This window comes from Rhea pennata, chromosome 17 (assembly GCF_028389875.1).
Source record: "Rhea pennata isolate bPtePen1 chromosome 17, bPtePen1.pri, whole genome shotgun sequence".
Taxonomy (NCBI): Eukaryota; Metazoa; Chordata; class Aves; order Rheiformes; family Rheidae; genus Rhea; species Rhea pennata.
The window spans coordinates 16,132,232-16,157,096 of record NC_084679.1 but is presented as its reverse complement, the minus strand read 5'-3'; positions in this window follow the sequence as shown (position 1 = coordinate 16,157,096).

Here is a 24,865-nt window from a genome sequence, read left to right as displayed (position 1 = left end):
GAACCTTGCAGCTCAGAGCTTTTCTTTGGAAATGCAATTGAAAATTCATATGTTAATCCAGAGGGCTCATCCAAAGAATACATTTACATTTCTCTACCACCTTTTATTCCCCAAAGCACTTTAGAGTTAGAGTGTAGTGTGATGTTTCCATATACAACAGGCTTTTATTCCCTACTGTGTTTAACTGTAGAGAGCAGGAGGAAAAAAAAGCAAAAGATAAAAAAAAAATATTTTGAAAGAAAGCACAACAAATATCTCATCATCAGTCAGGGAAAGCCATGCCAGAAATATAATATTTGTGATCCCTGCAAAGGGTTGCACCATTGCTTGTAACCAGGAATATTTCCTTTGCTAGGAGAGAGGGGAGCCAAAAGATTCTGGGTCTCTGGACAATCCCCCCCCCCCCCATGCTAAGGGGAAAACTAAAAATCCTGCTATCTGTGATAAGGGGCACCTTGAATAGAGTTAGGCAGGTGACCCCTCTGATGACCAATTTCTCTGATGACAGAGAACATTTTGAAAACAAGAAGAATCCATGATGTCATCTTAGGTAAAGTTCTATGGTTAAATGCACCTAGAAATAATCATTTGTAAAGCTGTCAGAAGAAAGGGAATTCTTCTGTTTGTTTATCACAATGCTCCCAAAGGAGAGGGCTCAAAGGACAGAAAGGAATGAGTTTGTTTTGCAGGACAGTATTTCTCAATAATGTAATGTGACCAAGTTCTTCTGACTTATCACTGGCTTTACATCTAGGCTGCACTGGCTGATTTGTAGTTCTCACATGCTGAATTGATTGTTCTTAGACTCTATATTCCTTTCACAGGTTTGTTTTGTGACTGCTTATGGAAATATATATTTTGCTGCAAGTATCTCCCTTTTCCCTGATAGGCAGGCAATTAACTGACTGTTTCTAGTACCCACCTAAGTGTCAATGCTTTCTAACTTGGCTGTAGAATAGAAGTGAGAGGGGTACTCTAAGAGCAGGAAGTGATAAATCAAGGACTTGAGGCACAAAGATTTGCCCAAACAGACACAGATGTTTTGTGACAAAATAAAGACAGGAACTCTGATGAGGACTGAGCTAGTGGGCTATTCACCTGAGACAGAGAAGAAAAAGAGTGAACTTTTGCAATTTCCCTAAGTGATCTATGACTCAAAATACTGCTGACAAGCAAGATGGAGGTCTCATAAGAGACCAACAAGGATCTTGGGACTGAAATGCCCATTTTTTTTTGGCAATGATCATTAAAGAGAGCTATGTATACAGGAAAAACGACTTGGAATTAATCTCCAAATACGAAGACAAATATAATGTACTCAAGGGTCTAAACAGGAATAACAGTCTGAAATTAAGAAAGTTAAAATAGTGCTAAATACCAGAACCTTTTAGCCTTGAGATTGGTGAGGCTGGGGACTTCCTGCTTGGGGAAAAGTCCTGGAAGAGGCATATTTTGGCACTATGAAATCCAGCCTGAGTTTGTCAGAAAAAAGAATTCTAACTATTAGAAATCTGTGCTCCTGGAATAACCTTCTAGCAAAGGGCACAAAAGCAAGAATCCTACTTGTTTTTAAGATGAAGCTCAATATCTCTGTTAATTGATAGAAGTATCCTGATAAGAGAAAACAATGTGGCCCAAGACCTTTTATCCTGCATTCATGAAACACTGGAAAATAATCCCTGCAAAGTGCCTGTGCTGTGTTGCCTACCTCATGGGAATGTGTGGCTTTCTCAAGGGTCTCCTGTCTCTGTGCGTCTGGAGTTGTAAACACAAGAAACAGAACAGTTTTCTCATTCTCCCATAGAGAGGCCTCCCAATGTGAAGCATACAGCCACGGCAGTAGGGAAAGGCACTGGAAATATTGCCTGTGGTTCACCCTTCCAGCTGTTTCCAAACCCATGAGCCTGTAAGAAGAGCAGAGGTATCTGTGAGCTGCAGGGCAGGGATATAAACACACTTCTCTTGGCTGAGGGAGGGTGCAGGTAATGGGTCCAGGACAGGGAGGGAAGCCTGGAACCCACTTTGCTGTGAGTACAGCAAGGGTAGCTCTAAGTTCCTGCTCTAAGAAAGCTTTTAGATCAAAGCAGACAAGCCCTGTAACCTGACCTTTATCCAGAGCTGAGCAGCATTGATCAATATATTTCAGAAGAGCTGAGTTAGTTGAAAGAAAGGGCGCTGGGAAGATCGACTGGGTTTAATGAGATGCATGTCCTTTCCCCATGCCTCAACTCACTCGAGGAAGCTCTCTGCAGTTTGTTTTTGAGGGCAGAGAGGTCTGTGCCTGGGCAGTATCTGTTAGCATTGGGGAATTCACTGGATCTGAAGAGATTTAGCCTTTGTTTGTTTCCACACATTTGAGGCTTTGCTAAACTGAGTGGAATGGGAAAAGTTCAGTGTTTAGGTGACAGTATTTTACTGATCAAGGAAAAATCTTGTGGTATTATCCAGGACTGTGAAATTAACCCAAGCAAACAGACAAGACAAACTTGCTGTTTGTTTAGGGGAAGCCTATGCAAGAGGAAAGAGGCACTTTATGCCTACAAATCTGTTTTCTGTTGCAGATGCATACCTGTCTTCCGGCCCACTCTCCCAGTTCGCACATTTCTCTCATTCTAGTCCACATTCTGTCACAAACCTGCAAATTCTCCTTGCACTAAACTCCTTTCTCAATGCATGTTTGCTCTAATGCCTGCAAACAAATGAGATTTCCCCATTACTCTATCCAAGAGGGTATTTTGTGTTAAGATTGTGCAGCTTGTTTGTTTTATTTAGATCCACTAACAGTATCTCTTCTTAATTTAATATCTCAAATTTCTCTGTAGACTTTCCATAAAAAAGAGATCTGTTGCCAGTCTTCTTTCTCTTCAATTTCCTCCCATTATGCAGAGAAAATGTCTTTCTTCTAGTTCTTTCTGCATCAGTGCAATAGCATTATTCGGAGAGAAGATACTGGTCATAGTTCATGTGTTTCTAGCTGCATCATTCTTAAAAATTAAAATAAAATTCTACCAAGAAGATGCATGGACTAATTTATCTCTTTCCTGTCCCTCTGAGTTTCAGGTCAGTGGCTGGGCTGGGTGGTACCTAGCAGGGCCAGGCAGCTGTGTTACTCAGTGCTGCATGAAGCTCTGTGTTTCCGTGCCCATTCATTTGTGGCAGAGGTGGTTTGGTGGGAGGGGTGCAGTTCCAGCCATCTGAGAGCGTGTGCATGCCACAACATCCACCAGCATCCTGCATCCCTGTGGTCCACTCCAAACACCACTGACCATACAGCAGCTGTCTGTCCTGCCAACAGACCAACCAGCTTTCTTATGCAGCTTTTCTCCCTAGCATGCTCTCATGTGTGGGATTTCCCCTACCAGCTGCTGTTCCTGTGCATGCAGTAGATTGAGAGAGGCAGTCTGCAGAATTCCTTTTATTTCTAACCCAGTCATTTTAGTTTTAACTCAGAAAGCTGCTTTCTGTCCCAATTGTCAGAGGGAACAGCTTCCTCTGACCTTTCCCAGGTCTTCCATGCAGGTGTGTCTAAGTGCTCTTCAGGCTATAATTTCTAAACAACATGCAAGTGTCCTGGGAAGAAGGTCAGGACCATTAACCAGATTCTGCAAAGAGGCCAACAGAAGCAAAGCGGGGCACAAAGAGGTATGGAATGAGATACTGGTTTTACTCATCACCCCATTTGATTTTTACTGATTTTATCTCCTTTGGGCACATTTTGTCAGAAGTATGTTGACATATCCTTTACAGTTTTTTTCCACATAAATATAGTCACTCATCTACACAAAGTCAGCACACTACATCCCGCTGATGATGACAGACAAGGATTGAAAGAGGAGAGAACAGAACTACATTCTTTCTTCTTTTTACCTCTGAAACAATTCAGCTTCTGCTGAGGTGGCACAAACCACTTGGAAAAGCATGAGCTTAGAGAGGAGAGCATGAACAGTTTGTGCCTTTTGCTGCTCTTAGGACTGGGCTACATGAACTACGATGTGTGCCTGCATTTGCTGTTGCACGAGTGTTGCTAACTCCTTCTGACTGCATGTGTTTTTGGGAGGCATTATTTAGTGTTGTGGCTTTATGTTGTTGTAGTGAGTGTTTTCAAGCTGTGATATATCATGAGTCAGTGCTAATTCTCTTAGCACGGGGTTGCCTTTTACTGGCTTTCCCTGACCATTTTCCCAGCAAGATCCTAACAAAGGGCTTTCCTGGGACTCTCTGCTCAGTTACAGCATCCAATACAATCCCAGCTTATATTTCCTGTATTTATTGATAACAGCATTTGGCAGAGATAAAAGGAGACAGTACTTCCCCAAAGAGACTGCTCAATTGTTGTCAGCCTCTAGAATTCAGAGAGAACAAGTCTAGCCTCATTTCAAGATGTATTTTTTTTAAATAACACAGTTTCATTTTCCTTGCCTTCTCTTTTCTACACATTAAAATATACTAGGGTTGTAGTTTCTGTCTTTTTCTTCCCCACCAAGCAGATCTCAAAACATTCTGTTTTGAGGGCTTTTTCCCCCCTTCCTTTCTTCTTCTGCCTTGATGGAAGCTACATGTGTCAATCCAGAATTTGGTCTTTTGAAAACAAAAATCAAAATGTCCTATAAATTAAGTCATAAGCTGAAGGAACATGAGGAGCATGAAAAACTGAATCAACAGGAAACTACGGCAACAGTAAGGGCAACAAGCAAGCAAATAAGCAGTAAAAGCATTCCAAATTAATTCTTTGTTAGCTGGCAGCCTGACTGTGCTGCTCCAGCAGGGATACAAGGTTTCATTTTCCCATGCGCTGAGCCCTTAGGAATTCCCTCTGTGCTCCACTCCAGGATTTGATTAGGTTATTTCAGCCCAGAGACAGAAGAAAAAAGATTATTTCTTTAAAAAGACAAAGAAACCGAAAATAACTCCAGTTTGAATCAGTTCTGTTACAGAGAACCTAGTGTATGTATTCAACTATCATGCACAGACCCAGTAACTGTGGTTTCATGCTGGGCAGCTTGGGAGTGGAGCAGACATCCTGGGTTGTCCCTCAGCACTTAGAGGCATTGCTCACCCTGGAGAGGAAGAGGCTGAAGGAAGGAGGAAGAAACTATAGACATAGGATTTTTTTTAATTTACTTTGGTGTGAGCATCGGTGCAACTCATCTTTTCCTTTACCATTTCCTCTGACAGTGGACCCATCCCTCTTTTTTCCAAAAGAGGTTTGTTGCCCTATGCCCAACAGGTTCCTAAATCTTGCCTATTTTATTTCCCTCCTATTACTATCTGGATACAATGTTGAGTCCCAGATGCTTTCCCTGTTGATCAGTGTACTATTGCCAGTCATACCATTTCTCAACCCTGTCCCAAGTTGTGAGCATCTTGCCTCTGCAATTGACCCTTGCAAGGGGCTCTGCTTGTGGCCATGTCAGCCTCCATCATCCACAGGCACTCCAGATAAGATCTCTCTGAATTTTATTGCTCAAATCAGCTTCTAAAAACCAAATGCAGACACCAGTTAGGAGCAACTTTGTTTAATTTTAAATGTCTACACTGTGTAGGTCTTCGTCTGAGCTCATTGTGTAGACTTCTTACGTAGTTAGCAAAAGAAACTGGCACCTCTAGAGAGCCATTCATCTAACTTGTTCTAGAGATGCATCTTAACATGAAACAAATCATGCTATAGAATATTTATATTTCTCTCCATTAGCACTTGAAATTCTGGTATCTATTTCCTATTATACCTCTTAGTGCCAGACAATGAAAAGATGAGATCTTTCAGAGGAACTTGGCTTACTCCAAGACACTGATCAATGTTCAGAAATACCTGAAATATGATGAACTGATGAATAATGAAAAATAATTCAAGGCCAATAGTATACCTCCTAAATGAAGGATATTCATAAGGAACCTGCTATCCAAGTCAGTAGCTCCTAGAAGAAATATTAATCACTGTCTTTGTGTTCAGGACAGTATTTTCCCTGGTATAAAGACTAGTAATGAGATAATCTCAGCGGAGGGAAAAAGGCATCAGAGATGCTGATATGAGCTGCTACAGGAGACAAGATGAACACCTCCAAGAAGAGGGATCACACTGGCCTGCTTTTTGGAAGTGGAAAAGGTGCTGAGCATCTGCAGAAAAGGGGAAATTGGACCTGGAGAAAGAGGTCTGGAGCCCACTGTTGCAGAGGGTCAGATGCCAGCAGTGTCAACGTTGTTATAATCACACCTACACTTAACATTTCCAGGATGAGTACCTCCATAAGCAAAGAGACACATAAAGAAAAACTGTGTAGCTGCAGAAAAATTTGCAGAGAGGATTCCCTCCCCAGAAGCAGCTGAGAGTGAAATAACCCTGGGCTCACACTGTGCTGAGGACGAGGGAAGGCAGGGCACAAGCAAACTTTCCCTGACAGTGGAAAAGGAAAAAGTTCTTCCCTCTCAATTGTAAGGCATATATATGTCCATGGTGTAGTCCCGCATAGCTGAAAGAACTCCCATCACCGGAAACTGATCTTCCTTTCTGTTGAATGTATGTACTTAGCCTAGGGATGCAATAGTTTTTTTAAGAAAAAGCATTTTGAGGAAAGGCTGTTCTGACCTCCCATGAATCCTTCATATGAAAGTTTCATGGCGAAGAAGTTGGCTCTGGCCTTAGGCTTTCTTTGTAAAGCCCGAAAGCCATCGCCATATTACAGAAAATCTTTGCAAAAAGCAGGAAAAGTGGCGGACTAGATGCTGGGCAATCTGGGATGTCATTACAATATTACAGAGGTGTGGTTAATTCAGTAGTGGTCATCTACAACAGAATTGAATATGCACAGTTCTGACTCATGATTTTGAATGGAATTGAGCCTATTGGGGCGGTCAGGACTGTGGCCATAATTCTGCCCACATGAAATCAGCTTCCAGCTCAGGTGTCAGAACCTTCTTTAATCCTTCAAGGACTTGTTCAGAAAAATTATTATACAGAACAGATAGCAATTCTCCCCAGGCTGTGTCCTTGTTTATATAGGAAAGGAGCTACAGACTGCATGCTGTAAAACTCAAATCACATCTGGCAGAATGACTCCAGATTCATACCATGGCACATAGGAGCAGGTTTTAGCTTCAGATCAATGGTTCTAGAATACTTCTAAATTCAGCTGCTTTGTCTGGCCAGGACCTTTAAGTTTTATAATAGTTGCAGCTCAGCAATAAGCCATTAGAATCCAGGCCAAAACCTTGTTAAACTGTCATGACACCCAAAAGACATAAATTCCCTTTTCTGTGATTCATGAAACATATTAAGAGTCCCTTAAATATCTCTTCCACAAATCTGTTCCCTTTAGTGCAGTGGGATGCCCAGTTCATACTGATCTACTGCTCTGTGGCAGAGATTCTGCATTTTCCCCTCTATCCCATCACTTACTGTGGCATGCAGCATTTTTAGTAAGTGATATTTCTAGTCATTCAGATTTCCAAGAGGAGGAATAGAGGCAGAGCGCTTCCATCTCTGAGCCATCTTGTCACAAAGGAACACAATCTACCTTTCTTCATCTCCAAGAGGTATGAATTTGAGAGCCTGAGGACTCCAGGCATTACATTTACCCCATTCAATAACTCACCAGGACAGCTCACTGCTTCTGTTCTTTCATCCCACCTGAGTAAATAATCTGACCCAGACATCCTAATGGATCTGTTAAGCTGGCTTTATTTTATAAAACACTCCTCCCCTCCAATGTTTACACATACTTAAAAAAACAAAACCAAAACAAACAAAAAAACCCCCACATCTCTTATTGTGTGAGAGAAAATCTTCAGTACATTTTACTCAGAACCAAATAAAGATTCTTATTCTCTCCATCCCTTCCCCAGTCTATTAAGCCCACTTCAATCTTTATCCCCTCCCTCCACAATCTACCCATTTCAACCTTTCCTGGTGAGCTGGACTCCTATTTAAATCCTTCAGCTGGGACTGGTGATCTGCAGCTAACTTCTAGCACCCGCATACTGCCTCCTTACAAAGCAAGGTGTCTAATTTCCCAACTTTTAAAGGATCCTGAGCTATTTTATATTTCCTATTGCTTCCTGCACCCCAGAAATGGAGCCAGAGGTGTTATCATCATTCATTATATCTGTACCTTTTTATGAGAAAAACGTATGTATTCACATATGGTCCTGAACTAGTGGTATGTTGTAAACAGCAGAGGCTAAAACATATTTTCAGTAGGCTGGACTGAGAGTTATGTATTGCATAGCTTGGAGCTATTTTGCCAGAGCACAGCAGGGCCCAAGAGCTTATGAGCTCCAAACAACTAATATTTAAAAGCTTCAAGTACTATCCAGTTAGTAGGCATGTTATCCCTGCATAGTTGTCAGGGAGCAGCAAGAGCAGGCTGCTCCACATGCGGATGCAAGCTGCAAGCCAAAAATGTACAGCAGGCAGGGGTGGTGGCCTTGGTGACAGGGGTGCCGTCCCACAGCACCCAAGCAAGTAGAGCAGAGTCAGTCTAATGACAAAAACCAGGGTCTGCTGACAGTCCAGTGATAGCCAGAAAAGTCTGCAGCAATACCAGAAGTCTACAGTCAGGCCAGGGCAAGGGCCTGAGTTTAAATGCAGCTCTGGAGCCAAAGAGGGAACAGCACTGACAAGGCTTTTCCCAGCAGTCTGCTCCCAGGTTATATGTTTGTAGTATGTCAGAGCTGGCTTTCAGCACAGGCAGCCACATCCCCAGGGAGAAGGCAAAGTGGCTGCAGAGCCTATTGGTGCGGTCAGGACTGCGGCCGTAATTCTGCCCACATGAAATCAGCTTCCAGCTCAGGTGTCAGTTAGAACCCTCTCTAATCCTTCAAGGACCTGTTCAGAAAAAATATTATACAAAGTTATAAGGTTATTATACAAAATTAATTCCTTATTAACAAGCAACTTTGAAGTTTGAGGATATTAGAGGATATTTTTCTTGCCAGTTGTTTCAGGTGACTCCACCATCCTCTAGGCTGCCTTGTTCCATTTTGTCTCTTGGTCATAGATGCCAACACCTTCCCTCCTAATATGAGTGAACTGTGAACTCTTGGATCCCAGTCCAGGAGAATGTTTTCAAAGACCCTGTAGCCACTCTGCATTGCAGCAGTGTTTAGAATTACAAAGGGTTTCAAAAAATTGATTGATCTATAATCCATCCACAATCCACTAATATTTGTAAGAGTCTCTCATGAGTCTAGATGTAGTTTCTACTGTGAATAGATGGTTAGATGGATGATTACCAGAGGAAAGAGTATTAGAATTGTGTCAGGGCTAGTCCCTAATTGTACAGATAGGACGCAAAGTAATGTTTGCCATGTTGTGAAATACCTGATCAGAAATGGGTTTGTTTCTTAACTCTTTTTGTCCAACCCGGACCATGCCAAGCATGTAGTCATGTGCCAGCTGTAAGACTAAGCCTGGGATTGAACAACTTAAAGCTGAGTTTTCAGACCCTGGTTACTGTAGTCCTGGACCACACTCATCATGAGATCTTCTAGTGCAAAATGGCAGTGCAGGTAACACTGCATGTAGTGTCAGACAGCTCCCTATTTACAGCTGTGCATAGAAGAATGTACATGGATTGAATTTACTCTGACTTTAGACAAAATCTGGATCTTTACTGAGGGAATCCTTGTCACCTGCTAATTCCAGTTTCATCAAGTACTTCTGTCTCATCCTCAACCCCAAACATTTTTACCTTCAATAGAAAGAATTTCCTCTTAATTACAAGCAGTGCCATATACACATGCACGAAGTATTACTCACTACACTGTCCTTTTTTTATCATCTCAAGGGGGACTCTGAGATAACTGTTCCACTAAATACTTGTGCCTACAGCCCATACATGAGACCATCATCCTTTGGGACAAAGATCTATTTTTTCACTCTTTTCCAGGACAGAGCCAACAGCCACAACCCTCCCAGGGGATGTTTTTCTAGCAAATCTTCTCCTTATACTGAAGTGATATATGAAAATTGTATCTTGCAACTTATTATTTACAAAAATCACATTTACATGCACCATAAAACCAACAATTCTGCAACATGTATCCAAAACAGTGATATACAACCAGGCCTTCAGATATCACCACATCTGCTCAGAGCAGAATTAACGGGACCTCACCAAACTGAAGATGATTTTCACTGCGTAAGACAGTCTTGCAGGAAATACATCACATTTATGTACAAGTTACCCAGACACTTCAGAGGAGCTTATTACAATAAAAAAGAAAGCTCCCATTCCCCCAGCTGTGCACATCTCTCTGGCTGCACAATCCTATACTGGAATCCATGAAGAAGAATAATGGACTGAGGCAGATGTATATGCCTGTAGACAGTTATAGCTTATATGAAGAGAAGATTATACCATGAAATTATTTTTCCTAGATGCTTTCTGTCTCTGTTTCAAACAAAGCTCTGACTGAGATTAAACTTTCTGTAGACAAGAAATAGCAAATGACATCAAATTTGATAATGCAAAAAAGGTTAAATCTGTCAATATCTGTCCACAATTAGTGTTATCCATGCATGCAAAACAGATCAAAATCCAAAGATCTTCTATATGCCAGTGCCAAAAGTGATGTACTTCAACTCACATACTAACTCTCACATAAACTCAGTGGCTGAGGTCAAACAACCACTACCTGCCAGAATGAACTCATACAAACAATCTATAAAGCCTAGGTAAAAACATTTATTATGGAGAGAACATTTTTTCACAGAATGACTACTTCATCCTTGACCTTTCAGTCCTAGTATTCAGAAGAGACCAAAACCTTCACAAGGAGAATGTAGGAACTAAAATTTCATAACTCTAGTGGTGATTGAAAATCACAGATGCAATGGAGACACTGCATTTTCAGCTTGTTCCTATTGACCCTTTCCTGTAATACAAATGCCAATGACTCTTTTCTCTCTCTGCTCTTCAGAGGCTAAAAGCCTGTGACATTTTCCCCTGCTAACCTCCTTCTCTCTCCAGTGGGGCTACCTATCCTTTCCTCTCAGCATTTCAGAACTTTTTCCTGCTGGCATTTGTTTACATTTCTTGAACTCTTCTCATTTCCCACCTCTGAATACACATTCCGCTGAGCTCTCTCCCTCACCCAAGGGTCCTGCTATAACGCCCTCTGCAATCCCCACACAGCTTGCATGACCAGACAGTTTCTATCTGCAATGGCTTTCTGCATGTACCTGCAGCAGCTCCCCTTCTGCCCAATACACAATTTACTTTGCACAGTGATTGCATTCCAAATTAAGGACTAACTCTACCACAGATTGCTTAATATTTTTCCAGGCGAATGCAATCCTGGCTCAGCAGCAGTGCTGTCTGGTCATTGCATATATGCTTCCCTGGGGAGTAGATGCTGGTGCTGGGTTTAGTCCATGTGTGCCTTTGCTGCCATTCATAGTACTGGTGGCCTTTTGCACAGCCTCATTGGAGAACCCAGAGAGAGGCTTCTCTTCTTCCTCTTTATATCCCATTTCTCACAGTGAGCAAATTTCACCCCTCTCCTTTTCTATTCAGAAAGCTTTATTTTCCCGAAGAGAGAGGTAATGTCTTTATATACTAGTGCCCAAGTATCACTGGACAACCTTATGAAAATTTTTACATTAAAGGTAATGCAGAATGTGTGTGTGTGTGCGTGCCTGGTTGCTGGATGTTTTCTTCCCTGGAAAAGAATCCATTTCAGTGAATGTTCTGTTAATGCAGTTTCTCAGGCCAACCATGAAATTTTGTCTCAAACTGAAAGAAAAAAAGGTTGACCTAGAGTTAGCTGCTGTTATGGGTCCTCACCAGGCCTCTGGAAACACCAGTTCAATTCTTCACAGTTCTTGCCTTAGAGACAGGAGTTTTAGCCTGCATTTCTTTAATTCCAAGTAGGTGTGCTGCAGTTGTCTCACTCAGCCAGTCTTGGTGGTCTAGGTAATGATATTTATTGTAGCAGAGAAATTCCAGGAAGAAAAAATGATGGAATTAAATTGAGGTGATATTTTGCTCATCCTTGTGTCCTAAATTTTCCAGAATATTGGAAATCCACTTCAGCCTGCACATGGTGTTGTTTATAATTATTAGTAAAACTTAATGATAGAAAGACTAAATTAGTCTAAATGAAAATGACCAGCGATAAAAGCCAAGATCTCTGTCAAAGCCATGTATAGTAAATGGGAGGTATAACACTGTAAATGAATAACTGAAGCTGATGTGTTAAAAATGAAGTCTAACTGGTGGATGGGATAATGGTAGCAGTCTGCTTTGCTGCAGCATGCAATACCCAAGTGATGTCTGTTGGTAGTTTATAAACGACATCCTTTCAGGGTCTGGTAGAAATCCCTGGTAAGAAGAGCATGATTTCACTGCTGGGAAGAGTAAGACTGCTTTGGGAGAGAAACTTCCCCAGATCAGTGTGTGTCTAGAAGAACGAGGGAAACAGTGACAGAACCAAGCTAGGAGCTGGCAGCTCAGCACAGACTATTGAAGGGAGTGAGGCCTCCCATGTGGCAGCAAGGAACTTTATTGAGGTTGGAAGGAACTGGGCAGAGTCTGCTGCAACTCATAGAATCACTGAGTTGCCTGAAAGCCTGGACAGACAGAAGGGTAATGGATGGAGAGAGTTATATATTACCCTTTTCCATGCCTGTTTTGTCTTATCACATACCTCTGATCTTTTTTTCTAGCTGAAGAGGTGATCACCTGATTATATTCTAATAAAAATTGGCTACTTTGAGATCTATCCTTCAACTTCTTTGGGAAGTTCACAACAGGGAGAGATGTAGGCAGATCTGCCTCACAGCTATGGCCAGGGCCAGATTGCATCACGCTTTGTCCGTGCTTTCTCAGTCCTAAATCTGACAGATCAGCAAGGACGAAGCCTAACAGTGTCCTGAAGCCAGAATGATAAGTGTGCAGGATAAAGGAGATGTGCTAAGGCTTACTAAACCATCTCCTTGTCTATGGGCTGTATTTTGAAATGAGTGAATCACTCTCCTGCAAGGGCTGATTTTCAGGTGAGGATTGCATTCTGCACTGAGACCACTGTCTTCATTCTTCATTTGAATGTTTAAGCTCCAGTAGGGCAGATCAGATGTGTACCTGTGCATAGCAAGTACCCATGTGTCATGAAAGTTGCTCTTTGGTTCTATCTGCAGGGCCTTTGGGCAGTTTGATTCAGGCACCCCTTTTACCTGTTACGTGTCTAGGGACTACCTTTGGCACCCTTAAACCCCCCGTGCTTTTGGGTTTGTGGTATCTTACCTGGCTAAGTAGAATAGGAGCTCTTGTTCTCTCCTTGAATAACTTGCCCAAAGTCCAAAAATCATGCTAGTAGGAGGGCAACAACATGAACTGGGTTCTCAGCAGAGCACCTTGGCTACTGTGGCTCCAAGTGACCTGGATATTAAAAGTGCCACAGCCCATTCCCAGCCTCTGAATTGGCAAGGAAGAATTGTACTTTTTCTATCCAAGTCACTTACTCTCCTGAACAGGGTGCTTCCCTGCTAAATAACTCTTGTAAATGGATCATTTCTACTCCCCAGCCGTGACCGCAAATGGTTTGAGTCAGTTCTATTTGTCATAAAAACCATATGCTGATGGCTGAGATGTTTAGATGATCCAATCTCAGTGGCAGGAATGCTCCCTGGTTCTCTGCTATGTACTGGTAGGTACAGCTAGGAAACCTTTTCTCTTCTTTCTCTGTGCCATGAGAAGTCCTTTGTGCAAGGCTGATGCCCAAAAGGGAAAATAGTACTTTCCTCTGCTTCCCCCGAGGCTCCAGGTGAGGGAACCCCAAAGAGATGACCTTTCTTACCATATGTGAAAAAGGAGAGACTATTAAAACCATCAGTGAACATGCCTAAGTTGTGTCCTGTTTGCATAGGTGACTTTGCTGCAATTGGAGTTGTTGCTGTTAAACATGAGACTTGTCTTTATATGAAGATAATATTATTTTGTAATGAAGAATAAAAGTCTGGAACAGCTGAGTCTCAGTGTGCCTGGAGGTGGGGTAATGCTGTGAGCGTGCAACGAGTGACATGAAAGGCAGCAAATGGCTGCACAGTTTAAGAAGGCTGTTATAATGCAAGACTTCTTATACAGTATAGGTGCTCTGTGTAATCTTGTTTAAGGAGCAGAAATATGCAAAGGACAAAAGTGATCAGCAAAGTGGCAGTGGCTAAAGAGACCAGATAACTGGGGCAGCGCATTAGTGGCTTACAGCTGGAGGAAGAAGGACTGACAGTAGATAGCGCTTAACACCTTTGAGTTGGTTGCAACATCCATTGATCCTTGGTATCCAGCCAGTACTGGGGACAGGACCACAGACGTGACTACAGCAAATTGTGGATAAGGTACTACTGCAACTGTCCTAGAAGCAGCCAAAACAACAACAACAACAACAAAAAAAAAAAAAAAAAAAAAAAAAAACAAAAAAAACAAAAAAACAAAGAACAGACTTATCTATAGTCATAGTTAAGTTTTATTTCAGGAAAGAAGCAGCTGGAAGCTGTAGGTTATCTTTTCCAGTTCCCTGTAGCTCATTTCCTTTTCTCCTTGCCATAGGGGGAAAATTATTTCATAGAACATTGTTTAATTTTCCCAGACTTCACGCAGGAGTTTATTATTTACCTCTAAAATGTGAGACTGTTCCTTATGACCGTCAGTTAGTTTCCAGCAGAATATTTACCACTGGGATTTCTCAAACCTTATTTGCTACAGTGAAGTTCAAGCTCAGGAAGCAGATCCAATGCTCCTCTCAAGGCCAGTTTAGATGAGATTCTTTAGTCCTATACTGTCTCCACAGGTGGGGAAGACTAGAAAATATGTACCAAACAATAAACCTTTTCAAGAATCTTTCCCATGAAATGTATTCCAGACTTCTGTTTTCTTAAGCAGCTTCACAACACAAGACTGGATTAAATCAGTAGAAATTAGCCTGTTTTAGACAACAAGGACTATCTCCATGTCAGAATATGACACCAGGTCATTTAAAATTATCATGACTGCATTTCAAAACATTCAAGCATGACAGTCATTTACATAAATACAAGATGTTAATATCTAAGCAAATTAGGGTAAGAAATCCAGAGGCAGCTTTTCAGACCATTTGAGCCAAAAAGTGGAGGCTTAATTTGTGTGCAGAGTTATTCCAGTTCCATGTCCAGTGTAGTTACTTAACCATTTGCAAGGACAATTACTCAATTTGCGTGCATGGCCATGAATATTACACATGCATTTTGCACCTGTATATATACATTTGGAACCAGATTTCTTAAAAATTTAATGCACAGCTGCCAATTTTGAGTTATCTACCTGAACTGACCAATTTCTTGGAGAAAATGGATCAGTTCTGTAAGACTGGCTTCTATACTGTTGTGGGTCCGGTCCCTAAATTTTTCCATTCTGCACTGCAGAGAAGATCGCTGTCTACAGTATAAGGTCATCACAGATGTCACCAGAGGGCACTGTTACATTTATTCTTCTCCTCCCTCCCTCCCTCCCTTCTTGAGAAGAAACAGTTGTGCTTTGGAAACTGGTCATGGTTACTGAGGTGTAATTCCTGGAAAAAGTGGTTTCCTTGCAAGGTCTGTGTGATCACACAGACCCCAGAATTTCTCTGTGTGTATTTCTTTGTGTATATAACAATATACCAGTTGCACTCATAATATGAACAAAATCTTAAGTTACTAATCTCTTCCCTGAGAAACTGACTAGCAAGGCCCATTTTGGATAGATATGTCCCTGGTGGGAAAATAGGCTATTTGTTTAAGAAGGAGGAGCAAAAATTGTCACTGACATCCATGACGTTAAAAACAAAGGACAGAGAGACTGTAAGAGTAATTTTATATCATAGCATATGGAAATACTACAACTGGGACACAATAGAGACATTTTTTCCCCAGTGTTTTAGTGGATTAAATATGCATCCTCAAATTCTCATGATGCTACTTCACCCCCCAAAATTTGAGGGTTTTTGCCCCAAAATGGAATAGTTAGATAAAGATGACCTGCATCTCACAAATCTGCCAAGAGGATCTCTAAAGCATCAAAAGAAGACTATTTTGAAATAAAATATGCCTTAGAGAAGGTGAAACAATAGATCAAAAAATATTACTCATAACATTCAATGGAATGTATCCAACATGCTGCTGGAAGTTAAAAATGATTCCCCACAAGAGAAGGTAAATCCCCCTGTTTGTTTTCTTCTGATTGCTTCTGGAGTCTTATTGCTTGAAGCTGGCAAAATCCATACTCTGCACTCTGGGATATTGATTTAATAAAATATGGGCCATCCTTGCCACAGAGAAATATGTGAGATCGAAAGATACAAAAATAGGTAACATTCTCTTACTTAGGCATCATTTATGATTACAAAATTCTAGTACAGCTTCTATGGAAGCAGTAGTTCAGTGGCCTCTGAGACATACTTTTGGCAAGAAATTGTCTTGGCATGAAGAAGTTAATTTTTATTGTTTCAAACATTTTATTACTTTATTGGTTTTACTTGTTCCTTACTGTAAGGCTACCTGCTGGAACTGTGTTCATCTCTGAGCATCAAATACTTACTTTCACTTGCTCATGAATATAAAAATATTCTCGAATAGACATTCACATTTTATTTTACTTCATTTCTGTTGAAATCTATAAGCTTAAAGCACACAATAATTTTAATTATGCAGCTGATTAGTGTTATTATTATTAATTTCATCAGTCCTGTGTCAACAAAAGTGTCACCACAGTTCTTGTATATCTCCCTGTCCATCAATCAGAGAAGGGGTTTCTCTCTGCATATCAGTTCTGGTGCTGACCTCCTAAAAGGCTGTAAAAAGATGGAAAAAGTTGCAGGAAACAGAAATTCGAAGGCTGAAGAAAATGCTTTATAGCAAGTGATTTCAGAACTCAATTTGTTTGGCGCATTAGGAAGAAGACAAGGAGCTGATATGATTATGGAAGGCAGACAACCTTGGTTTCTTTTTCTGGCTAGTGAGATAAGACATCACCAGCAGATCTAGTTCAAGTACCAACAGCAGGAATCTGTGCTGGCGGAGGCTTTAGAGTGGTCTACAAAAGCAAAGCAGGAGGCGTATGCCACCACAAAGCCTAGAAACTCTGGTACAGTTGCAGGCCCTTTGTTAACACCCTGCAGGTGCAATCACAAGGCTAACAGTAGTGCAGGCATAGCAAAAGATTTGGCTACTTTAGAGAGAAACAATGGGATTTATTCCAAGTACAAAAGGCAGGTCCTCTCACAATGAATGCAAGGTTTGCCAGGGACTTGAGGGAGATAATATGTTATTCCCAGACTGTCAGTCCAAGTCAGTGTCTCTGGTGGTTTGGATTCAACTCCTCAGAAGCAGACTCCCTTTTGAGTGTCCCAAGCTAGTGGGCTCCAGGTTCTGAGACACAGGTGTGTGACTCCAGTTTCATAACAGAATGAAAGCTACAGCATATATCAGCCCTCCTGCTCTCCCTGCCTGACTTGTGAACAGCAAGAAGAAGCTGCTATGTGCCAGTGACCCTCCCAGTGTGGAGGCTCAGGGCATCAACATGTGAGAGCTGCAGGATGCACTCTGGTCACTCAACCTGGATACAACCTCAACACCTGATGTGCACACAAACTGGAACACAAACTCTTTTCCTGTTACCTCCGTATTTCTCTGAATTATACAGAATGAACACTTTTCTCTCCTTTTTTTGGGGGAAAATTTTGGCTGTGCTTGCACATACCACATAGGCAGCTGTTGTCCTGCTCTCAGGCTGGACATGTACTTGGAAGTGAAGTCTTTCAGGCTTGTTATAGATTCAGACATCTCTTCTTCTAGATGTTGCCTGTGGTCCTGGAAATAATCATGTCTTTCAGTCAGGACATAATTCTTAGGTGAACAAAAATCACTCAGCACTTTAATGAGACCATTGCTGTCTTCCCTTCTTCTGCAAGGTCTTTCAGTAAGAGAAACAGCTTTGATCCACCTTCTGTGAGAAACATACTATTTGCCTTGAGATACATATCTATCTTATTGGGTACTCTCCTTGCACCAAACTCTAGCTTCACCAGTACTCTGGTTTCCCTGAAGAAGGTCTGTGTCCCTTCTCTTCCTCTGCCTCCCCCACCCTGGCACATCCCCTTCTGATGAAGCTGTGGCTCTTGAAGGACTTTTGAGGAAGAAGCCCATTTAATGGAACCCTCTGTGCACCCAAACAATTATACCCCTGAAAAAGAGAGTAATTTAAACTGCACTGGCAAATATGGAGTCTTCCTGAACAGCTCTACCCAAAGGGATCCACCTAGGAGACTTGCTAGAAAATACTCCAAGCACCCAAACAAAAATGAACCTGGAAAGAAGATACTGTAGCCACATGGCTTTTAAGAACCAATTAACCCTTTACAGATACAACTTCTGTTTACTGTTACAAATGATTTGTGATAATCAGATTATTTTTTCCATGCATAAGTTTAATCTTATTACTTCTAATTACACCCCAGTGTGCAATGCTAAACAAATCCCATCTTTTTGTTAGGAATACCCTCCAAGAAACTTATTATGTTCCCTCTCAAGACATTAAGTGTAAGTGTCTCTTTTAATCATTCCTTGCATTCTGCCCCTCCAGACCTCAATTATTTCTGCTTCCTCTTAATGTATTGAATAGAATTTGATACTGAATGGACTACAACTACTTCACCGGGTGTTTTAGGCCCTAAAATGATAACCATAAGTCATTAAATATTTTTCAGGTAACCAGTTGATGGAAATCTTTTTATTTTTTATTAATTGAAATATTCCTGACAGGTCTCTGTTTCTTCACAATATCGAAGACTTCTATCATAACACAGCAAACCTCAAAGTGATAAGTATTGTCATAAATATGATTTGTTGCTCTTATCAGCACTTCAGTGCTGAAAAGTGTATTTCCATAACTGCAGATTTTTTACTATAAAAGTTCACATTTTCTGCTGAAGATTTTGACAACAGCATTTCATTTTAAGGATCCTTGCACTTTTATGTGGGGGAACAAATAAGCAAGCAAGCAGTTTCAAGTCATTTTTACCTGTAAAGGATAATAGAGATGGTTATCTTGTATAAGGCATGAGTACCTGCCCTTTAACAGATGATTCCAGCTTTGTTCCTACAGTGATTGTAAAGTTCTGCAGAGCTATGAGGCATTAAATGCTGTCAGCTCTCAGAGTTCAGTGGTGTAATTCTGTGTCATCCATTCATATCTTAAGGTGCTAATTATGAGGCCTGGGGACAACAGAAAGCCTCAGAAAGAAGAGGATACCTTGACATATGGAAGTCAGAGAGGAATGGAATGAGGATAGCCAGTGTGCTGCAGGCAAGCTGTGTGTACACAGAGGAGAGGCATAAGATCTCTGGGAAAGGCCTGTTTGTTCAACAAACATACTGCTGAGAAATTGTCTTGAGTTCTACAGGTTTCACATTTCATAACAGAGCATCTTTTCTCTCATTGGGAAGTACCTCAAGAGCATTCAGAAACTTCTTGTCTCAGCCACCACAGTGTTCCATAAAGGAACATTTTGCAAAGCGCAGTCATGGCTGAATGTACTGGCCGAGATTGCCGTCTAGTGCTTGGGGCATGGCCACCTTGCATGGCCCATTGTGATGTCACCAATATCACTTTCATACGTGGACCAGCTGTAAGCCATTTCTGAGAGCAATTTCTGATGTCATAATGCATCTTGATCTACATATGCCCAAGGAAAGAGTAGGTGACCTTGGCAGTCTAGGTGGCTGAACAAGACCGTAAGCCTTTCATGTGTGCTTAGCAGGCAAAGTGTGCCACAGAAGAATAGCTGTGGAAGCCTCTGGTCTTCTACCTCAGCCTCCTCACAGTACACAGAGATAATCGCCCAGTCCCAGAAAGCTGCTTGGCAGCTTGGTAAAGGAACAAGATGCCACAAATAGCTCCTACGTATTGTGTGTCTAGGATCTGGCAGTGCAGGAGTTATTCCTGTCTGTCTGAGGTGGCAGTCTGAAAGGCAGACCAGCTTGCATTCCCCATCAAGAGCTCCATAACCCTCTGGGATCCACTTAAGCAAGCAGCTGCTTTTCTTGCTTCCAGGAAGCCTTTGACATCACATTCACAGCCCAAAGTGTGATATTTATGGGTAGGATTTAAAGAACATTTACCTGCAATGAGTCATAGCAGGTTGTACCCTGTACTTTCATTTACTGCTCAAGAAAAATGCTTAAATTACAGAATGTTATTGTCCCAGGAAACATTAATGCTCCCCAATTTACATAGGTATATATCCTTAGAAATGATCCTTCTCTGACTCTTTCAGAGCCAAACTTCCACCTGCCCTGGCTTCTTGGTATTTATGCAACAGTTAGGGCCCAAGTGTCTTCATGTAACCTTCTGGTACTACCTAGGCATAACATCTCCCTCTTCATTCTATGTTGAATTCTTTCAGGCTGTCTCTGTCAATAGAATTTTGTCTTAGAAGCATGGCAGTGTTGGTTGGAAGAGACCCTTTGGGGTCTTCAGTCCAGCTTCTCACTCTAAATAAGACTATTGGAAATCAGGTCAGCTTCTGGAAACCTCCAAAGATGGATATGTCCCATCTCCCTGAGCATTCTCCCAGTGCTGCACCACCCTCCTGGTGAAGTAGTTTTTCCTAATGTCCAAATTGAATCTTCCTAGTGACAGTGTATGGCTGCTCCATCATCTTTGTATTGCTTTTCAAGCATTTGCAGACTACAGTAACAAATATTTAACATTGTTCTGGCTCACATAAAGGGGAGAGACTCTGATTTTCTCCCCAGAATAACCTCTCCCCAGATTAGCTGATGACTCAACATGTGGCTCACTCAGCTGGGACTGGGAATCTGAGACACCAGTTCCTGATCTATCGCGTTTGAAGGCTTTATTGGTAAAAAAACCAAACAAACAAACAAAAAAAACCCACGGTTATTTCTAGATCAGAATAGTGGCATTTGCTTCAGATGTTTCCACAATGTCTATCAGGAGGGGATGGAGCAGTTGGATTCTCCCATTCCTAAAGCCTTTTCCTGTGAGCATGGCACAATCTGCTGCCAAAATTGTCTTCTTCCCTGGGGATTCCTTTATGTTCAAAGATTTCTCTTGATGCTGTATTTCTTCAGGAAAAAAGCCTTAAAGTCTCATTTGATTCATTTGAATCTAAATTAGATTCATTTCATTTTGAGATGGGCTCAGTGAAAGAGTCTATTAAAAAAATTAGGAGCAAAAGAAAACATCTGAACTGCAACTGCAGCATGAAAGCGTGAAGGCTCTTGTCAAAACCCTGATATAAAGGACAATGCTGTGCTTCATTGTCAAAGGGAGCTAACTGAAAATAGCATTGAGTCATGTCATCACAGAACTCCAGGGCTGTGAGAAAGTTCAGAAGGGGTTGATTTTTGTAGCAAATTATTTTCATTGTCAGAAAAACTGTTTGAACAGAAATTTGATCTTCTTTCAGAAACACTAAAAGCTTTCGCAATACCATACAACCCCTCTTCACAAATTGATATTTCAGAGGTTTCCTTTCTCTGTAGTCTTTTTTTATATTTCTCTCTAAGTAAAAGAGAAAGAATTTGGTCTTCTTAGGAAAAAATACATATATTTATGCAAATATACATATATATATATATTTGCTGATATTTCTATGGCAACAATGTGGCTGTTGAAATGCTTCCCTTTGAATAAATCTGCCTTCAGTTTATACACATCTTTCTTATTGATTGTTATGGGGAAGAACTACAACAACAGCAAATCATTTAGTTATATGACTAATAAAATATTGTGCATGAAAGTGACCCTGCATGGTAGATAGAAACTAAGCAACTCTATCCTGTTAGTCTCTTGAGAGTTAGAAATGCTGATGACTGTCAGTTCTCACAGTCCATGGCTGGGAAGCATCCTGTGGGTCTGTTTCACAAGCATTGCATACTTCTTTTTCCTGTACTGCTTAAGAGGATGGGAGAACTTTGAGATGTTTTACACAGAATATCATCAGCCGGCTAGAAGAAGTTTGAGAGCTATTTGAGGGCACATAGGGTAAAAGCAATCTCCTCTAGCTTATCACATCACACAGCTAGATATTCATGCTTGAGCTAGTCACCCTTGATCTCCTGTGCAAACACAGGAAAGAAAGAGGCACCTCCCAGGAGCAGTTCAGCTGCCTTACATTAGCCAATGAGTTCCCATTGCCTATAAAGTGAGCCTCAAGCACAAATGTGATAACTGTTAGGCAGGGGTAAATGATGAGTCTGAAAAGGTATGCTGGGCCAAATACAGGTAGGAGTGTTTCAAAATCCATTTCCTCTCTGCCATGGAAAACTGCAAACAAAAATATTTTCTTTAGTATTCACTTTTATAGAAATTCTAAAATGAATTTAAATGTATCCTTTTCTATTTATATGAAAAAATCTTTGCCTGGAAAACATTAAGAAGTGGGAGAGAAAAATATTTTTACATATTTTAAAAAATGTATTTTTCTTGCTTTAATTTAGTGCCTTCTTTTCCAGTTCAAAGCTTTATCTAGTTCAAAACCAATTATTAGATCGTTTCTTTGTCTCTTATTTTCTTGTACACTTTTCTTTCCACTTCTTACATCTTTTGTAAATGGAGAAAAACTCACAAAAAAGAAGAAATATTTTAAATTTTCTTTTTTTATTTTCTAAAGGGTAAGACTCATCTTCTAGGCTCTTGGTTTCTGGAAGTGGAACCAAAAACTAACATGAAATCAAGTAGAATTTCTGTTTAGTCCTAGTTTGAGATCCTCATTTAAAAAATTACAAAGAATGACAAATTCTTCTAATCTTCTAAAGAAATGTTTAACAACTTTTATAAAAACAAAAAACGATGATTTTCTGTCTTGCTAGCCCCCCTTACTGATCCACTTAGAATCCAGCCATAGCAAAAACTATGCAAAACATAGCAAACTCAACCTTGCTGCATTCCTCCAGAAAAACCCTTGCCATTCCCTGCTGTCCATCATCCTGCCTATCCTCTCTCTTTCTGTCTCTATTCCCTCTGTGGCTCTACCAGTCTGACAACAAACAGACACCTGGAGTGAATAACTAACTGCACTCCCTTCATTGATCCACTTGGCACTTGTGATTCTGCTCTGAGTAACACTCACTCAGGTTTCATATTGATTTTTCTGAGTTGTGTGCAGTCCTTGACTTGCAGTAAGTACTGTGAGGACAACTGAGTGGAGTACTCCAGTTAAAAAGCCCCAGGAAAACATTTTTATCAGCCTGTTTTGCCTCTTTATTGGCCTACAGGACTTGTGTTTTACATGGTCCTGTGAAGTTTTGAACAATTAAATTAGAAATGGGCCTTAGCACACATCTCATTGCTGGAGCTCCAAAGTTCCCAAGGTCTAAATTGCTGTGTCAGATGAATTACTTGCTTTGTAGCTATGTGTAGTCTTCCGAGTTTTTCAGCTCCTGTCTCTATCAGGTGCTCACTTGGCCTCCGTACTTCATTCTCTCCCAGCCTCTTTTTGTTTTCTCCTTAAATCACACCACATACCAGAAAAGTACTATTGCTCCCATTTTTTCAGCTGCACCTCTTATCCAGAGTCACAAAGTGTGTCCATGAACAGAAGTGGTTTCTTGCTGCTTGTTGCTCCCAAGACCAGCTACTATTAGGCTCACCGTTCTACCTTCTCTCTTTTTCATGACCAAACCAGAACTTACAGAAAATTAGTCAGCTATAAAATGAAACTTTCAACTAAATTTTTCATAAGTTTTCATAGTATAACTGGAGCAGAAATAGTGCTTTCCTGAGAGTTCTCAGGTGAGTCCACAGATCCCTTATGAACTAGGCACAGAAATACACGTAAATCCCTCAGATAATATTCAGATACCTGCTGTGGGAACCTAGAACCCAGGTCAAGTATAAACTGGATTTGCAGTGATTGCTAAGTCATGCAAAGCCATTCTAAGGGGTGGTCATCTGCTTTTCAGGACAAGTTTAAGTTCATGAATAGCATGGTAGGAATAGCAGGCTAGGAAAAGTAAATGTTTTCAGAGCAGAAGCAGCATTTAGAGAGACTAAATGAGATGGCATACAATCATAGGTTTAGTAAAGGCTCATCTATCAAAATACTGCCTGTAAAAGTGCCAATCAAAAGTCTTAGAACTGGAGAGGTTCTTCTGCCCTAATCACCAAGTCTGAATTGGTTATGAGCAGTGGGCAATGTGAGTGGCTTCCCAGAAGACCTTGAGTCAGTGAGTGTGTTCCAGATCTCCATCTCTTCCATCTTTCTTGCGGCGTCAATGGGAAGGATTGTGCCTCTGCATGGGGATGTAGAAGACCACTGATCACAGAAATTCCTTGTTCCATTTATAAAACACAAATTCAGGGGAAAAAAACATTTAGATGTTAAAACAAGCCTGCAAACAAACCCTGATTCAGATTCACCAGAAAGACTTACTGCCAATGAGTTTTAAACAAAGGTCCATTCTTAGTGAAGGCACTCAACACCGTGCTGTGGAAGCGTGGATTAGCCACATCATTATGATGATGTTGAAATACCAGAGCAGATACAGTGAAAAGCAGTAGCATTCTCTAGCTAGTAACACAGACAGATAATGAATGAATGCTGAGTGAGTGATTAGATTAATGTTCAGATTGGAAAATTAGCAAACACCCTTAAGGCTGAATTTTCTGAATATAAATCTGAATCATGAACACATTTGTAAAACTTATGGTGCTCTTATGGGGATGATTTAAGAAAAACTAGAGGGCCAAATTCATTGAGTAAACAATATGTTGGGAATCATTAAACCCAGAGATTAACACTTTAACCCCCAGAATGGCTTGATCTCTGTAGATCTAAATAGAAAGAAGCTAGGCATTGTACTTATCTTGAAGAACAGGATGTGCTCAAG